We start from the raw sequence: 24645 nt of genomic DNA on the forward strand, positions 1-24645 counted from the left end.
TTGACTCAACACGACTCCAATTGTTGTCCCACTAGCATCAGTTTCTACTTGAAACGTTTTGTCAAAACTAGGTAAGGCTAAAACAGGTTTCTCAACGATCTTTCTTTTCAGTAGCTTAAAGTTTTGGTCTGCGACCTCTATCCATTTAAATGGATGTTTTCTCTCCTTTATGGTTTCTATTATAGGTGCACAGATTTGACTAAAACTTCTTATAAACTTCCTATAAAAACTTGCAAGACCATGAAAGCTCCTTACCTCAAATACACTCCTTGGAGTTGGCCAATTTAAAATTTCTTGTATCTTCTCGGGATCCATCTTCAACCCTTCTTTCGATATTACAAATCCCAGGTATACCAGTTCCTTTTTCATGAAACTGCATTTCTTCAAGTTTATCAACAACTTCTCTTTTTGTAAGGTACTCAATACCATCTTGAGATGTTCCAAATGTTCTTCCTTGCTCTGACTAAAAATTAGAATATCATTAAGATACATTATCACAAACTTCCCTGAAAATTCCTTTAAGACTTCATTCATTAAACTCATGAATGCGCTTGGTGCATTTTTGAGCCCAAAGGCATCATATAACATAATACAACATCTTTGTATGTACCTATCTGAATCTCCATCTTGTCTTGCTCTGTCACTAAGAGTTGATGTCCTTTCTCCAACCATGACACTCTATAAGGAGTAGGGTGTACCATTTTCACCAAACCCAACTTCTCTACCATCTCTGTGGAGACAAGATTATCCATACTTTCGATGTCAATCACAACCTTGCGGCATTTCCCTTTTGACTTGTACACAGTCCTGAATAAACTTTTCCTTTGAGCTGGTTCATTTACTTTCTTTTCTCCTTAACCAACACTCTTTTCAATAACAAAGACTCTCCGACCTCAGGTGGTTCTTCCTTCCCTATGACCTGAGGGTTTTCTTCCTTTGCCTAAGTTATATTCACATTCCTTTGATTTGTTGGCTTGTTTTTAGGACAGTCCCATGACATGTGTCCAAATTCACCACATGTGTAGCACTGTATTTCTCTTCCTCGACCTCTTCCTCTGGTTCCAAATATTATTCCACCAAAGTCTCCTCTCTGTGGTGGCCGACTGCTAGAGCCTCCTACTTCATTCTGAGAATTCTGAAATCTTGGTTTAGAAGATCCTCTTCCTCCTGCTGGACCCTTTCCTCTATTTTTTTTATTTTGTTTCCTTACCACCTTCTCTTATGCCTTCAAGGCTGCCTGGTAAGCATCCTCAATAGTATTCAGGTTTAACAAACTGATTTCATCCTGTATGTCATACCTTAAGCCATTTATATATCTGGCTACCTTCTCCACATTGTCTTCAGTATGTCCAGCTCTTATATTTAACTTGTAAAATTCTTCAGTGTATTCTTTGACTGTCATCCCCTTTTGTCTTAAATTTTGCAGTTGTTTGAAGAGACTAATTTGATAGTCCTTTGGCATAAATTTTATTTTTATTTTCTTGACCATTTTATCCCAGTTCTTTATTTTAGACTTACCATTCCTTTCTCTGGATGCCTACAACTCATCCCACCATAAAGTTGCATGTCCCTTTAACCTTGTTGCTACAAATTTACTTTCTTCTTGTCTTCAACCTCTTCAAAATCAAAGTATTTATCTGATGAACTTATCCAGTCCATTAATTCCTTTACATTTAAATTCCCCTCATACATAGGTACTTCCACGTTCGGTCTGCCACTAGCCTTTATCAATAGTCTGAGAACTTTGTTTTCTTTGATGTCTTCCTTTTCTTCTTCATCACAAGATTTTTCCTTAGCACTAGCAGTTCCCTCATCAGGTTCTCAACTTTGAGAAGTTTCCATTGCTTCCATTCTTGTATGCAAATGTCTAATTTCTTCAAGAGGTACTACATTAGCTACAAGTCTTTCTCGGCCTATGCCAGCACCTTCTCCTCTCCTGGGTGGCATCTTTACTGCTGATTACACACATAGAACGTTGTTCCAGCTGCTCTGATACCAAATGATGGCCTACCAAGGAAAAATTTCCCTCCATATATCACAATAGGTTAAGATCCTTTTTCTTGTAAATAGTCTTAAACCCTCAGATCGTACCAACTTCTGTTGCTCCCCTATTCTTCAATCATGCATACTTGATGTTCCGGAAAGCATATGCATTCACCATGTCTTCAATGGACTATCTTAACGCAACCTCCAAAAAGACTGCTCCCAATAGAGTTTTAAAGTCCCAACCTAAATTTATTCAATGTACAATTTTTTGTTCCCTCCAAGAATCTTCCTATTTATGCAGAGTATATGGATCTCAACGTTGTCCAAAAATTTTTTGTTTGAAGTCATTTCCAATCTTCAAGCAACCACGAAGGGTAATTTTGATAATGAAATAGTCTCAATTTTATTCGATTCCTAGGAATTGATATGTCCCCTCCGCACCCTATTCATGTCAGATCTATATTGGTGGCTAAAAACTTACAACAAACTCTAACAACCAAAATCCACAATCAACACAAGAAACCAAACTTATATATTTATTCATCAATACAAAGCGATACTAGATACAAATATTGTTCTTAAATCAACTATGTATCAAAAAACTAAAACTCATAATTAACTCTTGCCCTTAATGGCCTGATTTACATTGAATATGGGTGCTCCCAAGGCCCTACCCATTCTTTCTATACTCACTATCCTTATTCGAAGGGATTTACAACCATATCCCATTTGAATCCTCCAACAAATCAATCCCTAATTAATTAGACTATAAAACACCTATGCTAAAAAATTCAATCGGTTCATTGCCAACTTGGCAATCTTAACAACTTATTACAAACAAATAATTAAAGAAAATTAAGAGGACCAACCCTCTTTGGTAAATGATTTTGACTGGTCAAGTCAAAGTGAATCGATATAGTTTAATGCTCCTGCATCAATGAATATATGGCTTAATAGATGGTAATGCAATTATTGTGATGAGGCATCAATGCTTCTTAGTGATTCTTAGATAAGTATGATACCCCTATGCTCAGATCTGTTATCTAAACATGTAGATTGCATCTTTGTGACATGTTTGATGAAAATCTAGTCATTGCTAGTAGGGGTCCAATCAAGTCCTTGTTCAAGTAATTACATTTGTATCATTATTCCACTGTTATATTTCATTTCTGGAAGTGTCATGGAGTTTTGGGCAGTGACATGATCCCTGGGCCTGAAAAAGTGGCACAGAAGTCGGAGTCGTAGGCACAAAATTTCTTGGGAAAGTCCCCAGTCATAGGCATACCCATGTTGTGGGAGAAACTGTAGGGTCCCAGTGGCACTCATTCCCATGTCATGGGAGCGACTAGGGAATTAATACAATAAAAGGTCAGTTTGTCTCAGGGGCTAGTCACCTGGAAAGTTTGGATGGCTCTTGCGGGTTCTACAGTAGTTCTGGAAGGTTTGTGTTGTTGTGTTTAGTTGGTTCCACTTCCTTAACATAAGGATTTGAATCATATCATAGTAACTCTTTGTCACATGTTTACCCCGGTTGGCCAGTTACTTGGGTAGATGTGGGAGGAGGATGTTACAGAGTAGCATCAGAGCATGATTCACAACACAGACTGGATGGGTGGTGTGTTGGTCATTCATTCATGTTGGTTGCATAGGTGTTACCTATGCTTGTGGTCTATGTGCTTGTTTCATATGCATGGTGTTGGACAAGGTTGCAGTGATGTTTCCATGTGAAGGTTGATGGTGTTGTTGTGGGATGTGTCGTCATGAGTGTATGATTAGTTATGCATTGTTTATGCATGTCAAGTGCTTATGTGTTGTCAAGTGTACATTGGTATGGTTGTTGTTGTCATGCATGAGGTCATGGTATGTGATTGATATGGTCATGCATTGATGACTAGACTATAGTTAGAATGATGTCTATATGTTGTTATATCTATATGATATATGTCTATATGTTGTTATGATTATGTTTATACATGTATCACGCTGATCGGTTGATCTTGCAGATGAGATATCCTCCCTGAATGATGCTAAGCTACATTGGTTTTTTTATGATTTGGTTTAGTTGACATAAGATGCCTTGTAGGAAAGAGATCAATATGACTAGAAAGATGGTAGACTACAGTTCACGAGATTCTCCTCTTATGGATCAGATGGCTAGTGTGGTATTGGGAATTCTTCAAACTTAGCAGACATATTGAGAAGCTTTAAGGCATAAATAAGGAGTTGTAAAGTAGATAATAACATAATCATACAGGCATAGGAGAACCAAGTAGAGGTTAATGCAATAATCCTTCAGATTTTGTCAAAATTGCAGCGATAGGGGCCACTTCGGATAAGCCATGAACAGGAGGACAAAACTAATGGGGCACATGGCAAGAGATCTCATGGTAGTCATAGGTTAGATAGAGATGACACGATTAGATATGGCGGGTTCTTGGACACTCCGGATATTGGTGATATACACAGGTACTATTCTAGTTCTGGTTCTGACAGGCACTATGATCATCATCGCTATCATCCTTACAGGAGGAGTGACAAGGGATATTTGTCAGATGAGTTTAAGAAAGAAAAGCCACCTACATTTGATGGAGAGATGAAGAAGTCACAAGATGGAGAAGCATGGTTTCCTGGAATGAATAAGTGATCTGAATTTAAAAAGGAATGCAACAAATTACAGAAATAACCATAAATACAGAGATGTAGCAGAAATAATACTTCACTTCTTTAATGTAAAATACTAAAATATGCTTACAAACAGAAATGGAAATAGACCAACTAGGGCGATGGTAGCTTATCTCTGAGAAGAGATGTGGCGGCTACATGCCTTTGAACTGTCTTACAATGAGGCTCGAAGGCCTATTTATTGTGAGAAACAATGGAAAACCCTAAACATCCAAAAACCTAAACCTAGGAGATGAAGCGCCAAACTATGGGCCCCGTTTTGGGTAAATTGGTACATCAACTTCCCGGGGTCGTAACTTTGGCATATGATCTCCTTTTGATGCACACAATACCTCATTAAAAATATCTATCCGAGGACTACAACTTTGGAATGAAATACATGCCTCCAGATTTCCCAAAAAATGTCGTTTAGGGCCTCAAAATGGCTCCGAAAGTTCAAAACCCGGAAAACTGCTAAAAATAGTAAATTGTGCTACAATTATAGAAACTGAAAAATTGAAAGAGACAGTTATGGGGGTCCAAGTGGGATAGGCAGGTAGCCACCAACATCCACCTGGATCATTCCTCCCCCCTTAGGAAGTAATGGTCCCCATTGTGTTGAGTTCCTCCATGAGACAAGGAAACTTCTGCTGAACTTGGTCCCTGGTGAGTTGTTCTGCAACCTCTATTGTGTCCAGTAATGGTGGGAAGCATGGTTGAGGGAGGTCCACATTGAACACTTGGTGCAAGCAAAGGAATGCGGGAATGTTGTGCTCCAACGCATTGTTTCCCACAACCTTGATAATGGTGTAAGGACCATATCGGAGGGGTCTGAGCTTCTGATGGGTTCTGATGGGTTCTTGTAAGGCATTCTAACTGCAGATGCAACCAAAATTTGTCACCCACCTTAAACTTGTGTGGCACCCAATGTTGATCATGTCGCTGCATGTACTTGGCATTTTCCAGAATGGAGTGGTGATAGATTGGCCCGTTGGGTAGAGGTGCTCTGGGAGTCAGATCGAATGAATGCTTGACCTGACAGTGCAATGGTACCCTTGTGGTTGAGGAGAAGATATTCCTGTATTCTTTCATGACCGTATCCCTCTGTTGATGTTGCTGCCTAGAGGAACCCTTCGCGAGGGTCATGGACGTGGCGACGATCTTCCCCTTATTTTGGGAGTGAACCAGAAAGAAAATGAATTTCCTTGTCTCGGAGATGAGCTTGCTGCATTTCTTAACAGTGATCAAAGAGGTGGTGATAGGTGGGGCTACCTCCAGTATCTTGTATAATTAATTACCCAAAGAAATAATAACAACGCGAGGCCTTGACTCATACACAACATGTCGCTTCCATAGGTATGGTTGGCCTAATAGTACATCACAAACATCAAAAGGTGAAACATCACACAATACCTCATATGTGAAGAGCTTGATGTTGTAGGGAAGGTGGCACTACTGGCAGACTTGGAGATCTCGTACTTGGTGAAGCCACCCAATATTGTACGGCTATGAGTGTGGTGTAGCCAGTAGGCCCAACCGCTTCACAACCTCTACTGAAATGAGGTTCTTTTGGCTGCCACTATCGACAATGAATTGCAGCGGCGTGCCCTTCACCTACATCTGTGAGTGGAAAAGGCGCTCCCCCTCCTCTGGATCTTTGGGCTCATTCTTCTAGACCTTGGTTCTGGCAATAACGGCATTGGGCTCTGCATCAATGATTTGCTTCCCTTTGTCATTCCCCTTGTCAGGTTCTGAATTAGGGTCGGAACATGCATCTTATTCTAAAGCCTTCAACATAGCCACCAGTGACTACTTGGTCCGACACTCACTTGTGTTATGAGTGCGGCTCTTATGGAACTCACACCACTTTCCTGTGTCCTTCTTTGACTTCGTGGTGTTGTTATTTTATTATGACTTCGACGGGATGTCTTGGATCACCGCGCCTTGGATTTGTCCTTTGGTCTTCAGATTCACAGATCCAAAGTACCACTTCTTTTGTTTAAACTTCTGCTCAATCTTGACAACATATCGGTATGTTGTGCCGAGCGAGGAGATGTTCAGGAACTCCATCTTGTCCTAGATGTACCTGTGTAGGTAGCCGTGGTATTTGAGTACCAAATGAAGCTCAGAATCCTTGATACCCAACTTTGTGTGAAGGGTATGAAAAATATTTGTGAACTCCAGCACATCTTGGTCCCTTCCTTACCACAACATGGTCCATTTGATGTATCTGTCCTCATAGCTCTTGACAGGGTAGTACTGCTCCTTGATGGCATCCCAGAATGCATTACAAGTGGGTGTGGCTGAAAATAGTGAGCCTGTACTTTCATCCTTCTGCTCACAGTAGGTTTCCCACCAGTCTTTGATGTGGGGGGTTGCTTTGAGAAGTGAAAAAGTGTTCTTTTCCCGGCTGGAAAAATCATGAACAAAAAATAACCATCTAGCATATTTAACCATTTATCTACGGCATTTGCGTCTATCTAACCCTTGAATATGGGGATTTCAAAGTTAACTTGTACCTTAAAGGGTGTGGCATTTCTAGCGTAGCTGTTGGAAGCAGATGCGTCGCCCTTGGGTAGCCGCTGAAGGATCTGGGCAAAGTTTTCCATCATCGCATTCCTTTGTCACTCGAGGACTTCTTAGAGCAAGATTTTGATAGGATCTCCTGCCCCCTCGTCTTTCTTTTCATCCTCCATGGGAGGTCGACGGGATTTGCGAGGCTGATCTTGCAAAGGTTCGACCATTTCAAGCCCTGACTCCTTATATCCCGACCTCGTTGGGGACATGCAAAGAAAAACAAAGAAAGAGTAAACCCTCAGATACCACTGATCAAGATTTGAATAGGAATGCAAAAAATTACAGAAATAACCATAAATACAGAGATGCGACAGAAATAATAATTCATTTCATTAATGTAAAATACTGAAATATGCTTACAAATAGAAATGGAAATAAACCAGCTTGGGCGATGGTAGCTTATCTCTGAGAAGAAATGTGGCGGCTACATGCCTCTGAGCTATCTTACAATGAGGCTCGAAGGCCTATTTATTGTGAGAAACAATGGAAAACCCTAAACATCCAAAAACCTAACCCTAGGAGATGAAGCGCCAAACTATGGGCTTTGTTTTGGGTAAATTTGTACATCAACTTCCTGAGGTCGTAACTTTGGCATACGATCTCCGTTTGATGCACACAATACCTCGTTAGAAATATATATCCGAGGACTACAACTTTAGGATGAGCAACATCAGTCCATGGACCCATGTTACTCCTATATTTCCCAAAAAAATGTCGTTTAGGGCCTCAAAACGGCTCTGAAAGTTCACAACCCGAAAAAACTGCTAAAAATAGTAAATTGTGCTACAATTAAGGAAACTGAAAAACTGAAAGAGACAGTTGTGGAGGTCCAAGTGGGATAGGTGGGTGGCCACCAACATCCACCAATATCAATAAGTTATTCAGATCGCACGATTACTCTTAGAACATGAAGGTTCGAATAGCTACATTCAGTCTTAAATGTAAAGCAAATATCTGGTGGGAAGATGTAAAGAACGTTAGAGATATTTATGAGGAGGATTTGACTTAGAGTCAGTTTGAGAGGCTATTCTAGAAGATGTATCTATTAGAGAGATACTATGATGACAAGGAAAAATAGTTTTATGAGCTGAAGATGGGATCCATGACCGATGAGGAGTACACAAGAAGATTTTTAGAGTTGTTGAGGTATGTGCCTTACCTTGAGGAGGAGAAGGCCAAGATTCATATATTCATCAATGGGTTTCTGATAGCATTCAAATACATGATTGAGTTTGATGAACCTATATCATTGGAGGAAGTCATCAAAAATCTAAAGCATTGTTATGCGTAATCGAAACACAGATATGAGAGTAAGCAGGATTGGAAGGGTAATGATAAGACTAAAGGAAAATGGGAAAATAAGCGAGCAAGACCTCGGGATACAGGAAACATTGAGCCTGTGCAGTGTTGGACTTGTGGAGGATAACATCATAGGAGAGATTTTCCACAACATTAGGTTGGTAGACTACAAATCTACAGTGATCTAGAGGCACAGACCGTGGGAGATGTTGGACAGAGTATTCCTAGGATCTATGCAACGCTGGATAACAGGAAGGCATATCACCATGTGTCTATTATTGAGATGCATGGTAAGATTTGTGATCAGGTTGTTTCTATTTTGATTGACCCTAGATCAAATTAGAGTTATTTTAATCCTAACCTGGTGGATAAATGTGGTTTGAATAAAGAAGTACATGCAGAGTCTTGGTTAATGCAGTTGGCTACAGGTACAAATAAGTGAGTTCATCATTGGGTAAGAGCTTCTGCATTTGATTTGAATGGTATGCCTACCGCAGAACATTTTAATGTATTACCGTTGGGATCATACAATATGTTGTTGGGTATGGACTAGTTGTATCTTCATAGGAACAAGGTGGATTGTTATGACAAGGCTATTGAGTGCCTGGATGACAATGGGGAACAAAGAGTCTTGCAAGGTAAGAAGAAAGAAACATCAGTGAGAATGGTGACAACTATGCAGGCCAAGCGTAGTCGCAAGAAAGGGTGTGTGTTATTTGCAGTGCATATTTCTAGTGACAAAGGTAAGGAAGTTGAGGATGCAGATGTTTTGAGTAGGTACCCAGTTCTACAGTAGTTTTAGGATGTATTTCCTGCAGATATTTCAGAGTTGCCACCTTGCAGGGAAGTAGAATTTTCTATTGAGTTGGTACGAGGGGCAACACCAACATCTAAGGCACCTTACAATATGAGCACACCAAAGTTGGTAGAGTTGAACTTGAATTTGAAGGAAATTCTTGACAAGGGATACATTAAGATGAGTGTATCACCATGAGGAGCACCAATATTATTTGTGAAGAAGAAGGATGGTACTCTCAAGTTGTGCATTGATTACAGGCAATTGAAGAAAGTGACCATTAATATTAGGTATCGATTGTTGAGGATTGATGATTTGTTTGATTAGTTGAAGGGAGAAACAGTGTTCTTGAAGATTGATATGAGAACAGGATATCATCAGGTATGCATTAAAGAAGATGACATTCACAAGATAACTTTCTAGACCAAGTACGAACATTATGGGTTTGTTGTAGTTCCATTTGGTTTGACTAATTTTCCAGCTACTTTTATGTACTTGATGAATAGTGTGTTTCATCCTTATTTGGACAAGTTTGTTATTATATTCATTGATGATATATTGATATATTATAAAAATGAAGAAGAGCATGTCGAACACTTAGCAACGATATTGAGATTGGTGAGAGAGCATTAGTTGTATGCTAAGCTCAGCAAGTGCAGTTTATTTCAGACTTAGGTACATTACTTGGGACATGTGGTTTCCAAGGAAGGAATAGCAGTGGACCCAGAAAAGGTAAGAGCTATCATGGAATGGGCGGCTCCTATGAATGTGGATGATGTGAGATCCTTCATAGGGTTAGCATGGTATTACAGGAGGTTCATCAGGAACTTCTCACAGATTTATTATCTTATCACGTCATTGCAAAGGAAAGGAAAGAGGTTTGAATGGACAGAGGAATGTGCAGCCAGTTTTGAGCAGTTAAAGCAGTTGTTGACACATGCTCCAGTGTTAAAGATCGCAAATCCAGAAAAATAGTTTGTGGTATGTACAAATGCTTGCAAGAGAGGGCTTGGTGGAGTCCTTATGCAAGAAGGATAGGTAGTGTGCTATGAGTCACGAAAATTAAATAAGCACGAGCTGAACTATCCGACACGTGATCTTGAGTTGGAATCAAGCATTCATGAATTGAAGATGTGGAGGCATTATCTTCTGGGAAGCTGATTTGTATTGATGAGTGATAAAATTAGATTGTGGTATCTATTTGACCAACCAAATCTGAATTCTAGGCAAGCTAGATGGTTGGCCACGATCAGTGAGTTCAACTTTGAGATTAGGTATATTAAGGGTAAGGAGAATAGGGTTGCAGATGCTCTTAGCAAGTGGATACAAGTAAATCATATAACATCCATGAGCTCCTATGGGACAGATCTACAGGATAGGATCTTACAGGCAGGTCAACAGGATGTCAAGTATATGGAGCTTAGGCATAGATTGCAATAGAGTACAGGTATAGGTATAGGAAATGGTACAGGTCTATATAGTGGTATAGGTACATGTACAGGTGCAGGTGCACATGATGTGGACTATTGTCTCATGATAGTTGGATTGGTTAGGTTTAGAGACATGATATATGTGCCATATAACAATGAACTCAAGAAGGTGATCTTGAGGGAGTTTCATGCAAAACCATATTTAGGTCACCTATGCTATCAGAAGACGCTGACAACAATGAAGAAGTTTTACTATTAGCCAAATTTGAAGAGAGATGTAGAAACATTTGTGGCTAGGTGCTTGGATTGTCAACAGGTTAAAGCAAAGTGTAAGAATCCAGGCAGAATACTACAACTAGTTCTGATTCCAGAATGGAAATGGTAGGTCATCTCCATGGACTTTATCACATGTGTGTGGAGGACATCTAGGCAGTATGATTCCATCATGGTTGTGGTGGACAGGTTGACAAAGGTGGCACACTTCATTTCGGTGAATTCTACATAGTCAGCGAATGAGCACAAGTCATCATTAGGGATGTAGTTATATTGCATGGTGTTTCACAGAAGATTGTGTTAGATAGGGATGCAAAGTTCACTTCCAAGTTTTGGAAGGAGTTGTTTGCAGGTTTAGGTACAAAGTTGGCCTTCAGTATAGCTTAGCATCCACAGAGAGATGGAAAAATAGAGAGGGTCAACATAATACTGGAGGACATGTTGAGGATGTATGTGATGTATTAGTAGCAGAAGTGGGAAGAGTATCTTCCACTGGTAGAGTTTTCTTACAACAATGGGTATCAAGAATCTTTGAGGATGAGTTTGTTTGAGGCACTCTATGGGCAAGGTTGTAATACTCCTATTAGTTGGAGTTAATAGGGTATTGATTGGATAGGACATGATAGTAGAAATGGAACAGAAAATGTAGGTTATCAAGAATAATATGAAAGCAACACAAGATAGGCAGAAGAGCTATGCAGATCGGAAGAGGTTGTTTAAGGAGTTTCAAGTTGGGGAGTAGGTGTACTTGCACATTAAGCCAAAGAAGGGCTCCTTGTGGATTGGATCATGTGTCAAGTTGTTACCCTGGTTTTGTGGACCTTTCAGGATTCTTGAGAGGATTGGGCCAGTAGTTTATCGACTTGCATTGCCTCCAACAATGAAATTCCATGATGTTTTCCATGTTTCATTGCTTAAGAAGTATTTTAATTATGTTGATCATGTGGTTGACTGGTCTGTATTTTAATTATGTTGATCAGGAGAATTCTAGTTGAAAACTCAATGCATTTTGCAGAGAAAGATGCTTATGCTCCATAACTGAGCAATCAAGCGAGTTAAAGTGCAGTGTAAGCACTTTTGGCCCGATGAAGCTACATGCGATATGGCGATTCATATGCGACCTATGTTAATTCCCTATAATACTAGTGCATTCCCTTATTATTATTGTCATTGTAGCCCCTTATTATTATTGTTGTGCCCATGTTGTCCCCATATTGTTATTATTGTGCCCCATAGAATCCCACTATTGCTATTGTTGTGCCATTACATTATTATTATTATCAAATATGATTATATTATGACCCCTTAGACTCCTATATATAGAAATGAGGTCTTTTCATTTGTATCATCCAAGAATTTTTCATTTGTGTAATGTAAAGGAGGTTTCCCCCTCAAAGAGGCTACTTTTGAAGTCGTTGATGTATCTCTTTCTTCTATTTTGTGAGCTAGTTGCATAACAATTGGTATCAGAGCTTTAGATTCTAGGGTTTCGCTGCTTCAAATAGGTCATTGTGGAATTTTCGCTATAAATTTTTTTCTAAGAAGCTTTAGAAGCTGAAATTAAAACCTCGGGACAAAATTTCAGATCTTGTCTCGCTATATTTTTGAAGATATGAACTGAGGAAGTTAGGGTTTTTGCAGGCTCCCTAATTCGATCTCAAACTGGTCACCTTGGTAAAATCATCATAACTTTCTCTCTAAGAATCAGATTCAAAATTCATAAAAATTGAAAAAAATAGGAAGGACTGTAGTTCCTTGGGTATCGTTTTTAGAGCCGAAGGTTGAAACAGTGACATGTGGCACGTCGTACAATTTTGCTCTACTGAACCAGTCTATAATTAGGTAATCGTGGGCGATTGGGCATAACTCTTTGTTGGAGAATCCAATCATGATCAGACTTGTGGGGTTGGAAAAAGGACTCATAGGGCTATCACATTCCTAAATTTAAGAACTTGGAGATCCGAAATTACAGAGTTATAGTCATTTCAATATCGAGCTCATACAAAGCACAAAAAACAAAAAGGTGTGTATTTTTTTTGTTAAAATTGCATAAGTTTTGTTTGAGAAATTAGTTTGAAGTGATTCAAAGGGAATTGTGAAGCATAATTATCATTCATTGATGATACAAATAAATAAAATGGAAACGCCTCGTAAGCAACCAGAAATCTCTACTATGACGCATGAAGAAGAGGAAGAAATGCAACATGATATATCAAAATTACGAGACCAAGTGCAACAAATTTCACTCCCACAGAAAGTAACTGAAGCTAAGATGGATGGTTTAAAGAATGGAATGGAAGCTAAGATGGATGGTATAGAAGAAAAACTTAAAGGCAACATGGAAGGTTTGAAGATAGATTTGACAAAGTTGCTACAATAAATGCTTACTAATGGCGAAAGGGTAGTAAAGGAAACTCATGATGAGAACAAAAGAAATGTTAGTCATGATTTCATAGACTCTAATATTGGATTGAAGACACACCATGTTCCAAAGATCTATATGAGGAAGTTTGATGGAAAGGATCCCGTAACATGGATACTACAGATGGAGCAATATTTCGATCTCCATAATGTGAAAAACACACAAAGGTACACATTGCAACTTTATATTTGGAACCCAATTAGTATGTATGGTATCGATGGATCTTCTCTCGTAAAAAAATTGTCACCTCGGCAATTTTTACGGAAGTAATGATAGCACATTATGAGGATACAAAAGGCAACACCTTTTTTAGCCAATTGATAAATCTCAAACAAAAGGGTTCAATGGTGGAGCACATTGAAGACTTCCAAAAATTGAATATAAGGATAAAATATATTCCAGAGGAGCATAGGATTGATGTGTTCATAGGGAATTTAAAGGATAACATCCAACATGAGGTTCACCTTTGGGAACTTGATTCATTTGAGAAGGCATTCAAGTTCGCAAGAAAAATTGAAAGCAAAATTATGGAAATAAGGAAGCCTACCAATCACAACTATAAAGATGGAAGTGTTGTTTCCCCTAGCCTTTCACAACTTACAAGGTTGACACCACAACAATTGGAAGAAAAAATAGCAAAAGGGGTTTTTTACAGTTGTGATAGAAAATACACTAAAGGTCATAAGTGTGCTGAGAAGAAATTATTTTACATAGATTGTGAAGTGGAAGAAGAAAATGAACAAGAAACATCAAAAGAAGAGGATACACACCAATAACAAACCCTAGATAAAGAAGAAATGAATGACCATATCTTGTAATGCATTGGCCGGAATTACCACTCCTCAAACTATCAAGATAAAAGGACATATCAAGAAGAAAAAGGTAATAGCGTTGATTGATTCGGGCAATACCCATAATTTCATTCATTGTAAAATAGCCAATGAATTGAATTGCTTCCTATATCCAGCACCAGAGTGTCAAGTGATGGTTGCAAATGGAGGAACCATAAATTTATCTAGAAAGTGCCATAATATCAAGCTATCCATGAGAGAATATGTGTTGAATAGTCCAATTCTTTCCATTCCAATGGGTGGTGTTAATGTTGTACTAGGAGTCTAGTGGCTACAATCTTTGGGTACGATAGCTTTTAAATTTTAAGAACTTTTCTTGAAAAAAAAATTAGAAGGAAAGGAAGTTGAATTAAGGGATATCGTAGGGAAATCGAAAAAGATAATCACCTCTAATGGCATGAAAAAGCTACTAAATAAAGAACAACGAGGTATAATTGCACAATTATGTTCACTAGAGGTGCCCACATCGAAATCATCTATTTCTTCAGATCTCCAAAAAGTATTGGACAATCATTCCAAGTTATTTGAGACTGCCAAAGGCCTCCCACCTATTCCTTATTATGATCATGATAATCATTTGATTCCAGGATGTGTTCCTCCAAACATCAAGCCTTACAAATATCCCTATGCCCAAAAGAGTGAAATTGAACATATGGTTGCAAAAATGCTAGAGGTTGGTATAATTCAAACTAGTCAAAGTTGTTTCTCTGCTCCAACAGTATTGGTGCACAAGAAGGATGGATCATGGCGCATGTGTCCGGATTATATGGAGCTCAACAAGCTCACTATTAAAGATAAATTTCCCTTTCCTGTCATTGATGAAGTATTGGATGAATTGCATGGAGAAATTTACTTCACCAATTTGGACCTTCGTTCAGGATATCATCAAATCAGAATGAAGACTAAAGACATTCTGAGAACAACATTTAGAACTCATGAGGGTCATTATCAATTTTTGGTCATGCCTTTTGGTCTTACCAATGCAACTTCTACATTTCAAGGTTTGATGAATTTCATTTTCAAACCCTTCCTTAGAAAATTTATGTTAGTATTTTTTGATGATATACTAATCTATAGCAAGTCTTGGAAGGATCCTGTTGATAGAGTGCTCAAACTATTGGAGGAGAAATTGTTATATGCAAAACCCTCCAAATGTTTCTTTGGAGTACAAGAGGTGGAATATTTGAGTCATATTGTATCTCTTGAAGGTGTTAAGGTAGACCCTAGCAAAATTAAATCCATTAAGGAATGGAAAATATCCATATCCATAAAGCATCTGCGAGGATTTCTCGGGTTGACAAGGTATTATCACAAGTTTGTTAAGAATTATGGGAGAATAATAACATCTCTAACAACATTACTAAAGAAAGATGCATTTTCTTGGACTCCAGAAGCAACGAATGCCTTTGAACATATTAAAGAGGCAATGTGCCAAGCACCGGTCTTAGCTACGCTAGACTTCACAAAAACCTTTATTGTGGAATGTGATGCCTCAGGAAATGGAATTGGTGTTGTTTTAATGCAAGAAGAAAGACCCATTGCTTTCAAAAGTCCAATCAAAGGAAAGTATTTACGCAAAGCTATTTATGAGAAGGAAATGTTGGCAATACTACATGCACTTAAGAAATGGAGACCTTACCTAATGGGAAGGCACTTCAAGGTAAAAAAGGATCATGATAGTCTTAAATACTTGTTAGAAAAAATATTATCTTCAGAAAAGCAGCAAAAATGGATCACAAAGATGTTGGGTTATGACTTGGAAATCATCTACAAAAAAAGGGAAGAAAAATTTTGTTGCACATGCACTCTTAAGGAATGATGGGGATGTGGAAGCATTGCTTTGTTCCATTTCTATTATCCAACCAGATTCGATAAACGAAGCAAGGGATAAATGGAAGAATGACGAAGAAGTGTGGGCACACATTCAAAAGTTGCAACAAGATCCCAATACATCTGATACATTTAGCTGGAAAAATGATTTGTTATGGTACAAAGATTGCTTATACCTCTGTAAGAATTCCCAACTCAAACAAAATATTCTTTTGGAATTGCACACCTGTCCCTTAGGAGGGAATTCAAGATTTTTAAAAACCTACCAGAGGATTAAGAAGGAATTTTTTTGGGATGGTCTTAAATCTGATACTCAAAAGTTTATGGCAGAATGTTTGGTTTTCCAAAAAAATAAAGTTGATACAATTAAGACCCCGGTCTATTACAACCTTTATCCATTCCAAGTCAACGTTAGGAGGAGGTTTCAATGGATTTTATCACAGGTTTACCCAAGTCCAGAGGAAAGAGTGTCATCATGGTGGTAGTTGATAGGCTTACCAAGTATGCACAAATTTATGCATTATCTCATCCATTTAAAGTCAGTATAGTTGCTACTGCATTTATGGAAACAATTCAAAATCCACATGGAAACCCAAAGATTATTGTAAGTGACAGAGATCCTATTTTCATTTGAAATTTTTGGATTGAATTATTTTCTTATCTGGGTATTCAGTTAGCTCATAGCTCGTCTTACCATCCTCAATTTGATGGGTAAAACAAGATGTTGAACAAATGTTTGGAAAGCTATCTTTGTTGCTTTGTATCTGATAAATAGATGCAATGGGTCAAATGGTTACCTCTAGCTGAATGGTGGTATAACACTTCCTTCCACACTGCAGCAAAAATGACCCCTTGTATGGCACTTTATTGATATCATCCAGTGTCCATCACATCATATTTAAGAGAAAATTTTAAGGTTCGAGCAATGGAAGATCACATTGAGCATCAACAAAAATTTCTCCAACTCTTAAAGGATAACCTGTGGCGCAGAATAGAATGAAACAACATGCAGATCGACATTGCAACGAAAGAAGTTTTGATGTAGGTGACTGGGTATTTCTACAACTACAACCATACAAACAAATGTCCCTCAAGCAAGCTAAGAAGGATAATAAATTATCAACAAAGTATTATGGTCCGTACAAGGTGTTGCAAAAGATTGGTACCATGGCATACAAATTGGAACTTCCCGCATCTTCTTGAGTGCACCCAGTTTTCCATGTTTCATGCTTAAAGAAGGTTATAGGTGACAAGCTCCCAGTTCAAACAATATTGCCAGAACTTAACGAGGAAGGAAAAATCACATTGGAACCTGAAGCAGTCATAGAAACAAGAACTCGACAGCTACAAAATCGATTAATTTCAAAGTATCTCATCAAGTGGAAGAACTTAACCATTGAAGATTCCACATGGGAGGATGAGAATTTTATATAGAGGCATCCAAAACTACTCAAGTGTTGAGGACAACACTTTTTTGAAGGAGAGGGGTATGTTAGGTCCCTATAATACTAGTGTATTCCCTTATTATTATTTTCATTGTAGCCCCTTATTGTTCTTGTTGTGCCCATGTTGTCCCCATATTGTTATTATTGTGCCATATAGAAGCCCACTATTGTTATTTTTGTGCCCTTACATTATTTTTATTATGTCAACTCTGATTATATTGTGACCCCTTAGACTCCTATATATAGAAAGGAGGTATTGTAATTTGTATCATCCAATAATTGTTCATTTGTGTAATGTAAAGGAGGTTTCCCCCTCAAAGAGGCTACTTTTGAAGTCGTTGATCTATCTCTTTCTTCTATTTTGTGAGTTGGTTGCATAATAGGCTATGTATCCTTCTCTATTCGCTAGTTGAGTGAATGTTTTGGTATATGTTTTGTTATGATGTTTTGGTATATGTACATATGTATATGGATGTAAATGCCGCCATGAGCAATGTATAAAGCTCCAATAAGTAGTATAGGTTTCATGTCATTATGGTTGTCATGTTGTTATGTTGTCATGTTGGTTTGCTTCTCAGCAGGTTGATCATTGTAAATACTGCAATGAGCTAATTTATAAAGATCCATGGGTATTATGTGTTGTTTACAATAATTTTATGGTTGTAGGTGTCATTGAACACCGAGGATAGTGTTCCCCCAAGGGGGAGGGTTCTGTAACAACCTTGGTAAAAAATCCATGTAAAAATCAATAAAGGTAAAATAAGACATTGGTCATGGGATCATAGCATAGTGATGGGGATCACTTGTGATTAATTAATGGCTAAGGAAATGGCAAAGGCTCTGGAAAGGCATGAGGCATTATTTGGCATTTATTTATGAAAATAATGGAAATTAGGAGCGAAGGGAGGTGAAAGGTCACATGTTACATGTGAGGAGGAAAATGAAGAAAACGGAGGCCTAATTAATAAAAAAGCTTCTAAGGATCAGTTGGTAACCTTTTGTCAGTTCAGTTTTGGAGCTCTCTCTCCATTCTCTCTCTCTTGCATACTCTTGGACACTTAGAGTTTTCTTGCAACACTCTTGGTGGAGTGTGGCATACTTGGAGTTTGGGAGAATGAAGGAAAATGAAGAGCAGGAAAGCGTAAGAGGACATCGGGATAAATAACTACAATTGGTTTTTATTGTAGGTACCAAGTTGCACGTATGTTTTCCTCTAGAGTTTTGGAATGCATGTGGTTTCTTGGTTATGATCTCTCATTGGAATGTAGGATTTGCTAGACTAGCAATAGTTTTTCCTAGCCTTGCCATTTTTTGGATAGCCATGGTGTTGTGGGTAGAGTTATTAGTTCCTGGAGCCTTGGTTGGAAAAATGCTCTGGAGCCATGTCACAACTTGGGTTGAGTTTCTAGTCCTGGAGCCTTAGTTAGAAAAACGCTCTGGATCCTTGTAACAACTTGGGTTGAGTTTCTAGTCCTGGAGCCTTGGTTGGAAAAATGCTCTAGAGCTCTTAGTGGGTTGAGTTAATAGTCCTAGAGCCTTGGTTGGAAAAAATCTCTGGAGCTCGACAATAGTTGTGGCTTGAGTTACTAGTCCTGGAGACTTGGTTGGAACAAATGCTCTGGAGCCCTTAACAGCTTGGGTAGAGACCAATCTAGTGATGGTTAGTGAGGTTGGACCGTGAGGTGGAATCACTCGTTGAGGGTTGAGATGGTGTGCCCTATGGAATCTGTGGATGGTTTTGATTGATTTGTTTGATGAGATCCCACATTCATGCTTGGAATATGGTAGGGGGTGACTGGCTGTAAAAATATTTGGTTCAGCCTATTCTACTGTCAAGTGGTTCGTGGAAGTCCCATACCTGGTCGACATTATGCAATCATCATTTATATGTTGGTTATGAATGAGTTTTATGGTAGTGGAAATGTGTGGACCTCATCATGCTTTGGTTAATCATTGAATGTACCATGAATATATGGCTTAATAGATGGTAATGCATTTATTATGATGAGGCACCAGTGCTTCTTAGTGATTCTCAAATAAGTATCAGACCCCTATGTTTAGATTTGTTTTTTAAACCTATGCATTGCATCTTGTGACATGTTTGATGAAAATCCAGCCATGTCTAGTAGGGGTCAAGTCAAGTCCTTGTTCAAGTAATTACATTTGTATAATTATTATGTTGTTATATTTCATTTCTGGAAGTGTCATGGAGTTTTGGGCAGTGACCTGAGCCTTGGGCCTGAAAATGTGGCACAAAAGTTAGAGTCGTAGACACAAAACTACTTGGGAAAGTCCACAGTTGTAGGCATACCCATGATTTGGGAGCGATTAGATGGTCCCAGTCACACTCTTGCCCATGCCATGGGAGTGACTGGGGAATTAATGTAGTGAAAGGTCAGTTTGTCTCTGGGGCTAGCCACCTAGAAAGTTTGGATGGCTCATGTGGGTTTTGTGTTGAAAATAGCAACAAGAAATGCTAAAAATAGAAGTGCTAAAAATAGCACTGCTATAAATAGCAGTTCGGGTACCAGTGTTGGACATAGCAACAAGGAATGAAAAATGGAAGTGCTAATAAAAGCATTTCGGGATACCTTCTTATTTTAGTTAGTCTCTGAACTAAAATAGAGAAGTAAAATTCGAATTTGATCTTAACAACTGTTTGTAAAATAATTAATTAATTCATCTTGAGTTAATTAGTTGTAGAAACCAAACATGAAGTCTATGTGGGGACATGCAACAATTTATCCATTGATTGAGGAATTTATCCATCAATTAAAGAGATAAGGATGAGTTGTAATATTGAGTTGTAATTATTTGGCTCAGTTAACTGAGTCAATTCCAGTTAGATTAATTCAAATAGTTTGTTGAATTAATTATGAGTTCAGTTAGTTAATGCATGCATGCATCTAACTACTGCACTTCAGATAACTGAATATTCTCTCATAAATAACTCATGCATGTCATTTCAGTGAGAGACCCAGTTGAGTTCAGTGAAAGGGACAATGTATTATTAGTTGGAGGATTTTTCCTATATAGGAAACTCATCCATGCAGAAGGATCTTATCTCCTTCAGGATTGCGCAGTTAGATCAGAGGTTAGTGAGTGTGTGAAGAGGCCAATTCACACAGGTGGTAGCACTAGACCCAAGGAAAACTACACAAGGAAATAGGAGGCTTGGAGGGCAGAGGAGAAGGTTTGTGAGAAGCCTTTGACTGTCTATGAGCAGCATTGGATTGCAGAGAGAGCAAGATAGCTTGTGAGCTGATTCTTTTTGTCATCTGAACATATTTCCACTTTTATGATAATACAAAGATTGGGGTTTTAGGCTTAGGCTTTTCCCGGGTTATTTCTTTTGTGTTATGTGTGATTGATTTCTCATTCTCAGTTATATTTGTTCTCATTGATCTTGCTCATATTCGATTAAGCTTTTGCAAAGTTTGTTGTAGAAGTAGATCTTGTATTTTGCTTTAGTATATTGCATAATCTGTTGATCTATGTTGGGTTGTGTTATGTTCTTTCCACGACTAGCCCACATAGTTAATCGGGGGTTAGAGGGGGGGGGGGAGGGTCACAGGGGGTTTGAGGGGTACCCATAACCCTACTTTATGGGGTCTGGGGTAGTGCCCCAGAAAATTTTGGTTTTGGACCATATGTTAGGTTGGGTGGACCCACCTATGGTTTTGTGCATGATTTTCGCACATGTTTTTTGGATGCGATGGTTTGCGGTCCATGGTATTGGATGCTTCGGCATGTATAAATATGTATTGTAACATTGAAAGGAACATAATGAAAAATCAAGCTGGTAGTCTCGGTTTTGGGATCCAGGGGAAAATCTCTGTGTATATGTGTTCTGCTCTCGCATTATTTATTTTCTATGTTTTAGAATTCGTATGCAGGTAATTTCTGTATGGGGTTAAAACCTACATTTGGTATCAGAGCTATTTTTTGGCTTCAAGGGGATGCCTTTTTTGTTGAGGGGTTTCGCTCAGGCCTGTGTTAGACCCTGTTTAGTGGGAGATCTACGAGATCGATTCTGGTGGTGAAAGAAGATGATGAGCAGTGGAAAGATAGAGATCGAGAAATTTAATAGTGAGAGTTTTGAGTTGTGGAAACTCAAGATGGAGGATCTGTTGGTGGATAAAGATCAGTGGATCGCGGTAGATCTGAGTACTAAACCAACTGGAGTGTCCGATGAAGAATGGAAGAAGTTGGATCGGAAGGCAAAGAGCACAATACGATTGTGTGTCTCAGATTTAGTATTACTGATTGTATCAGGGGAAGCTACGGAGAATGCTTTGTGGGACAAGTTAGGGACTTTGTACCAATCTAAGTCTCTGGTGAATAAACTGTTCTTGCAGAAAAAGCTGTATAACCTGAGGATGAAAGATGGAGAATCAGTGACAGAGCATCTAAATGCATTTAATACTGTGGTAAGTCAGCTAGCATCTGTTGATATTAAAATTTCAGGTGAAGATAAGTGCATCAGTTTGTTGTGTTCTCTACCAGATTTGTGGGATAGTCTGGTTATTGCAATAGGTAGCAATGCAACTGCCTTGTAGTTTGACGAAATAGTCTCATCCTTGCTAACGGAGGAGATGAGATGGAAAAATATGGAGAGCCAGAATGGTGATGCCTTGTCTATATGAAGATGGTCCCAGAATAGAAACAAAAATAAGTCATCGAGTGGGGGATCTAAATCTCCAGGAAAACTTGTAAAGGTGGTGTGTTGGAAATGCGGAAAGGAAGGGCACTACAAAAGGGACTGTAAATCTAAAGCTCCTGATAAAGGAAAGGGATCTGATGATGTTCCTTCTGCAGAGGTGAAAACCACCTCAGATGAAGGTGGGGATGTGTACTTGGCTTCTTCAAGTACACATGTAGATCACAAGGCATGGTTTATTGACTCAGGTGCATCCTTTCACTTCACTCCCCATAGAGTGGTTCTGCAAGTATGAGAAATACGATGGTGGTGATGTCTTCTTGGGGAATGATAGGAAGGCTAGAATCATTGGTCGTGGAAAAGTAAAGTTGAAGTTGCAAGGTGGAAGGGTTAGAACACTTACGGGTGTTCTGCATATTCCTGCATTGGCCAGAAATTTGATTTCTATAAGCAAGCTAGATGATGCAGGTGTAAAAACAGTGTTAGAGAAGGATACCTGCAAAATGGTTCAGGGAGCACTGGTATTGATGCGGGGAGTTCGAATTGGAACTCTGTACAAGCTGCAAGGTAGAAATGTTATTGATGGGTGCAACAGTTCTGTGGTTCCTGAAAGTGGAGCAGAAAATCTAATAGTCTCTGGAGAGAATACCATGTTGTGGCATCAAAGGCTTCGACATATTGGAGAGAAGGGCCTTCGAATACTTTATGGTAAAGGTATGGTAGAAGGTATGAGTAATAGCTCTCTGGATTTTGATTTCTGTGAAAATTGTGTATATGGGAAGCAGAATCGGGTGAGTTTCCCCTCTGGTAGTAAGAGGGCGAAACAGATATTAGAACTTGTGCACAGTGATGTGTTTGGACCTGTGAAAGTTCCATCACTGGGTAAGTCTGTGTACTATGTATCATTTATAGATGACTTCTCAAGGAATAGATGGATATATTTCCTTAAGAAGAAATCTGAAGCCTTTGACAGGTTTAAAGAATTTAAGGCTCTGGTGGAAAACCAGACAGAGAAGAAGATAAAGGTGCTGAGGACAGGTAACGGTGGAGAGTTTTGCAGTAAGGAATTTGAAGAATTCTGTAAGAAGTGTGGTATATCACGGTAGAAGACTACTCCATATACACCTCAGCAAAATGGAGTTGCAGAAAGAATGAACAAGACCTTGATGGAAAGGACAAGAAGCATGCTCAGTGGTGCCAGGTTAGGATAGGAATTCTGGGCAGAGGCGGTGGAGACAGCATCTTACCTGGTCAACAGATCACCTTCATCAGCATTGGAGGATAAGACTCCACAAGAGGTATGGACTGGTAAGAAACCCTCTCTTTCACATCTAAGGGTATTTGGATGTGATGCATATGTACATGTTCTAAAGGAGAAAAAAACCAAGTTGGATAGTAAATCTGAAAAGTGCATCTTTATTGGGTATAAGGATGGTTTAAAGAGTTATAAGCTTTGGAACCCAGTAACAAGGAAGGTTGTGTACAGCTGAGATGTGGTGTTCAGAGAAGTTAAAGATGTTATTAAACATGAATTCCAACCAAAGGGACCTGAGAAGATAGATTTTGAGCTAAAGGAGGAAGAATCACACTCTACAACAGAGGAGGAATCAGAAGATGAAGAGCCACAAACTCCGAGTGTGAGAAGATTAGTTCGAGAAAGAAGGCAGCCAGATAAGTATAGTCCATCTGCTTTCTGTTCAAATTTTTCTTTGTTTGTTACTGATGATGATCCCAGAACTGTGAAGGAAGCAGTGGACTCAGAGGATGTAAAACTCTAGAAAGAGGCCATGGTTGATGAAATGGCATCTTTGCACAAAAATGAGGCTTGGGATCTAGTGGAGTTGCCGGCTAGAAGGAAACCCATTGGAAGCAAATGGGTGTTCAAAAAGAAGACAAATGCAGAAGGAAAGGTGGAGAAATACAAATCTCAGTTGGTAGCAAAAGGTTATTCCAAGGTGCCAGGAATTGATTTTAGTGATATTTTTTCTCTTGTTGCCAAGGTAACTTCTATTAGATTAATTTATCTGTTTCTGCTGTTTGAGGTAGAACAGATGGATGTGAAGACAACATTTCTTCACGAGGATCTGGAAGAGGAAATCTACATGAAGCAACCTGAAGGCTTTATGGTGAAGGGTAAGAAAGAACTGGTATGCAAGTTAAAGAAGTCTCCGTATGGGTTAAAACAGTCACCAAGGATGTGGTATCAGAAATTTGATACATTTATACGGGGACTTGGCTTCACCAGAAGCAAAGTAGATCACTGTGTGTATTTCAAATTAATTGGTGACTGTGTTATTTATCTGGTCTTGTATGTGGATGATATGTTGCTAGTTGGAAATGACAAAGAAATTATCCAGGATTTGAAGACCCAATTGTCCTCCAAATTCAACATGAAAGTTCTTGGTGTTGCAAACT

This window comes from Pinus tabuliformis, chromosome 3_2, assembly GCF_031772625.1.
Source record: "Pinus tabuliformis cultivar Carrire ecotype Pingquan chromosome 3_2, CPIR1, whole genome shotgun sequence".
In the NCBI taxonomy this organism is placed as follows: Eukaryota; Viridiplantae; Streptophyta; class Pinopsida; order Pinales; family Pinaceae; genus Pinus; species Pinus tabuliformis.